At 50.5% G+C, this 5,000-nt stretch overlaps 1 protein-coding gene across 1 annotated transcript in view; it reads left to right on the plus strand.

Moving 5' to 3' along the window:
* The window catches only part of LOC106595591 (glutamate receptor-interacting protein 1), a 431,870-nt gene that overhangs the window by 274,040 nt on the left and 152,830 nt on the right, over positions 1-5,000 (plus strand).

Genomic DNA, 5,000 nt, shown 5'->3' on the forward strand with positions numbered 1-5,000 from the left:
GCAGACAGTCAGTAAGGTTCCATTCCAGACAGTCAGAGAGCTCTTACAAAGCCCTGCCAGAACACAGCCAGCTCCCAGCTCTTACAAAGCCCTGCCAGAACACAGCCAGCTCCCAGCTCTTACAAAGCCCTGCCAGAACACAGCCAGCTCCCAGCTCTTACAAAGCCCTGCCAGAACACAGCCAGCTCCCAGCTCTTACAAAGCCCTGCCAGAACACAGCCAGCTCCCAGCTCTTACAAAGCCCTGCCAGAACACAGCCAGCTCCCAGCTCTTACAAAGCCCTGCCAGAACACTGCCAGCTCCCAGCTCTTACAAAGCCCTGCCAGAACACAGCCAGCTCCCAGCCAACAGATCTGACTAAAAGCTGTATGCATAAAAGGCTTTTCAGACCCAGAGAAAGATCTGTGATGTGAAACAGTGAATGAAAAGGAATCACCTGCTGGGCTTTGATATGTATTTCAGAACGCTGACTTTAAAAACAGCTTGGTTAGAAGGTCAAAACAAAGAGGAGTTTAAAAGAGGCAGAGAATAACAGGCTGATCGATGTTCATTTTAAATCCTTCCCCGGACTTCAGTCTATTTTGATCAGGCCTCTAAATGTCAGAGGAAACCACCCAGGAAGGAGAGTATGAGAGACTGAGCTGGCCTGTTACCCAGTGTGGGCCTCCAACGTCCCCACAACGTTCTGACAATCAGACGTCACGCGGGTTCCGTTCAGAAGGCCCGCACTGGCCTCTGGGTAATCCTGAAGATTCTGGTGGTGGTGACTTTGCCATGCTCTGACCTGGAAGTGATAGTTTTGTCTTCCTGTCACCGAGTCACCCTCTTGCTCGCTGTGTGTGTGCGTGTGTTTGTTTGTGTATCGCCACATGCCTGTGTGTGTGTGTGTGTGTGTGTGTGTGTGTGTGTGTGTGTGTGTGTGTGTGTGTGTGTGTGTGTGTGTGTGTGTGTGTGTGTGTGTGTGTGTGTGTGTGTCTGTTTGTGTGTGTGTGTGTTGGTGTGTGGTGGGGGTGTGTTGTTGTTTGTCGTGTGTGTTTTTTGTAAAGTACCACTGGACTCAGTGAAGTCTAAGGAAGCTGAATCCTTCAGTCTGAGAGACTTTCCTCTGGAGAAAAAGACAAGTATTGAGTTGAAAGTTTGTTAAACACAGATAACAACCCCTTGAGTTGAAGATAAGATTGAGTGAGAGCTGCCATCCCTCCATCCCTCCATCCCTCCATCCCTCTATCTCCATCCCTCCATCCCTCCATCCCTCTATCTCCATCCCTCCATCCCTCTATCTCCATCCCTCCATCCCTCCATCCCTCCATCCCTCCATCCCTCTATCTCCATCCCTCCATCCCTCCATCCCTCTATCTCCATCCCTCTATCTCCATCCCTCCATCCCTCTATCTCCATCCCTCCATCCCTCCATCTCCATCCCTCTATCTCCATCCCTCTATCTCCATCCCTCCATCCCTCCATCTGCATCCCTCTATCTCATCCCTCTATCTCCATCCATCTCCATCCCTCTATCCCTCCATCCCTCCATCTCCATCCCTCTATCTCCATCCCTCCATCCCTCCATCCCTCCATCTCCATCCCTCTATCACCATCCCTCCATCCCTCCATCCCTCCATCTCCATCCCTCTATCTCCATCCCTCCATCCCTCTATCTCCATCCCTCCATCTCCATCCCTCTATCTCCATCCCTCCATCCCTCCATCCCTCTATCTCCATCCCTCCATCCCTCCATCCCTCTATCTCCATCCCTCCATCCCTCTATCTCCATCCCTCTATCTCCATCGCTCCATCTCCATCCCTCTATCTCCATCCCTCCATCCCTCCATCCCTCTATCTCCATCCCTCCATCCCTCTATCTCCATCCCTCTATCTCTCCATCTCCATCCCTCTATCCCTCCATCCCTCCATCCCTCTATCCCTCCATCCCTCTATCCCTCCATCTCCATCCCTCTATCTCCATCCCTCCATCCCTCTATCTCCATCCCTCTATCCCTCCATCCCTCTATCTCCATGCCTCCATCCCTCCATCACTCCATCCCTCTATCTCCATCCCTCCATCCCTCTATCTCCATCCCTCTATCCCTCCATCTCCATCCCTCTATCCCTCCATCCCTCCATCACTCCATCCCTCTATCTCCATCCCTCTATCGCCATCCCTCTATCCCTCCATCTCCATCCCTCTATCCCTCCATCGCCATCCCTCCATCACTCCATCCCTCTATCTCCATCCCTCTATCCCTCCATCTCATCCCTCCATCACTCCATCCCTCTATCTCCATCCCTCCATCCCTCTATCTCTATCCCTCTATCGCCATCCCTCCATCCATCTATCTCCATCCCTCTATCTCCATCCCTCTATCCCTCCATCTCCATCCCTCCATCCCTCCATCTCCATCCCTCTATCTCCATCCCTCTATCTCCATCCCTCTATCCCTCCATCTCCATCCCTCTATCCCTCCATCTCCATCCCTCCATCACTCCATCCCTCTATCTCCATCCCTCCATCTCCATCCCTCCATCTCCATCCCTCTATCCCTCCATCTCCATCCCTCTATCTCCATCCCTCCATCCTTCTATCTCCATCCTTCCATCCCTCCATCTCATTAATAAAACTCTCACGCTAGTCTCTTTCATGGTGAAGCAAATCGATTCTCAAGGGATAAATGGGAGTTGTGTGATAGATTAGACTTCACATGAAAGTAACAAACAGGTGTGTGCCTATACACAGACATTTACGGTATGTCCCAACAAACAGGTGTGTGCCTATACACAGAGCTTTATGGTATGTCCCAACTTACAGGTGTGTTCCTATACACAGAGCTTTATGGTATGTCCCAACTTACAGGTGTGTTCCTATACACAGAGCTTTATGGTATGTCCCAACTTACAGGTGTGTTCCTATACACAGAGCTTTATGGTATGTCCCAACTTACAGGTGTGTTCCTATACACAGAGATTTACGGTATGTCCCAACAAACAGGTGTGTGCCTATACACAGAGCTTTACGGTATGTCCCAACAAACAAGTGTGTGCCTAGTCACAGAGCTTTACGGTATGTCCCAACTTACAGGTGTGTGCCTATACACAGAGCTTTACGGTATGTCCCAACAAACAGGTGTGTGCCTATACACAGAGCTTCACGGTATGTCCCAACAAACAGGTATGTGCCTAGTCACAGAGCTTTACGGTATGTCCCAACAAACAGGTGTGTGCCTATACACAGAGCTTTACGGTATGTCCCAACAAACAGGTGTGTGCCTATACACAGAGCTTTACGGTATGTCCCAACAAACAGGTGTGTGCCTATACACAGAGCTTTACGGTATGTCCCAACAAACAGGTGTGTGCCTATACACAGAGCTTTAAGGTATGTCCCAACTTACAGGTGTGTGCCTATACACAGAGCTTTACAGTATGTCCCAACAAACAGGTGTGTGCCTATACACAGAGCTTTACGGTATGTCCCAACAAACAGGTGTGTGCCTATACACAGAGCTTTACGGTATGTCCCAACAAACAGGTGTGTGCCTATACACAGAGCTTTACGGTATCTGCTCGTGGAGAGAATTTAGGTTTTCTCTCCCAGCGACCCAGGCACGATAAAAAGAGAATGATTAACAACCACCAGATTGCAAGTGCCTCACCCATTAATCCCTAATGTACACCCATAAGCTACACACACACACACACACACACACACACACACACACACACACACACACACACACACACACACACACACACACACACACACACACGTGAGAGACAGACACTGAAGTGATGTGCAATGACGCGATGATGTGGCCAAGTTATGCTGGTGGTTGTGTGATGAGAAACAGCATTCCCACACAGCCAGTCTCATCAGTATCTCTCTCCCTCCTGGTAGACAGGTTGATGTGTTCAGCATTCCCACACAGCCAGTCTCATCAGTATCTCTCTCCCTCCTGGTAGACAGGTTGATGTGTTCAGCATTCCCACACAGCCAGTCTCATCAGTATCTCTCTCCCTCCTGGTAGACAGGTTGATGTGTTCAGCATTCCCACACAGCCAGTCTCATCAGTATCTCTCTCCCTCCTGGTAGACAGGTTGATGTGTTCAGCATTCCCACACAGCCAGTCTCATCAGTATCTCTCTCCCTCCTGGTAGACAGGTTGATGTGTTCAGCATTCCCACACAGCCAGTCTCATCAGTATCTCTCTCCCCTCCTGGTAGACAGGTTGATGTGTTCAGCATTCCCACACAGCCAGTCTCATCAGTATCTCTCTCCCTCCTGGTAGACAGGTTGATGTGTTCAGCATTCCCACACAGCCAGTCTCATCAGTATCTCTCTCCCTCCTGGTAGACAGGTTGATGTGTTCAGCATTCCCACACAGCCAGTCTCATCAGTATCTCTCTCCCTCCTGGTAGACAGGTTGACGTGTTCAGCATTCCCACACAGCCAGTCTCATCAGTATCTCTCTCCCTCCTGGTAGACAGGTTGATGTGTGCAGCATTCCCACACAGCCAGTCTCATCAGTATCTCTCTCCCTCCTGGTAGACAGGTTGATGTGTTCAGCATTCCCACACAGCCAGTCTCATCAGTATCTCTCTCCCTCCTGGTGGACGCAGTCATTTTACATTTTACATATTTACATTGGTTAATCAGGGAGAGACCCAGTCACACGGAGGGTGGAGGGATAGACTATTGGAGAGGATGGAGCGGTAGAGCGATAGAGGGATGGAGGAGAGGACTGGAGAAGAGGAGAGGTAGAGGGATGGAGGAGAGGACTGGAGGAGAGGAGAGGCAGAGGGATGGAGGAGAGGACTGGAGGAGAGGAGCGGTAGAGGGATGGAGGAGAGGACTGGAGGAGAGGAGAGGTAGAGGGATGGAGGAGAGGACTGGAGGAGAGGAGAGGTAGAGGGATGGAGAGAGGACTGGGGGAGAGGAGAGGAGAGGTAGAGAGATGGTGGGTAAAGAGATAGAGAAGAGGACTGCAGGAGAGGTAGAGAGATGGTGG

Source organism: Salmo salar, chromosome ssa07, assembly GCF_905237065.1.
Source record: "Salmo salar chromosome ssa07, Ssal_v3.1, whole genome shotgun sequence".
Classification (NCBI taxonomy): domain Eukaryota; kingdom Metazoa; phylum Chordata; class Actinopteri; order Salmoniformes; family Salmonidae; genus Salmo; species Salmo salar.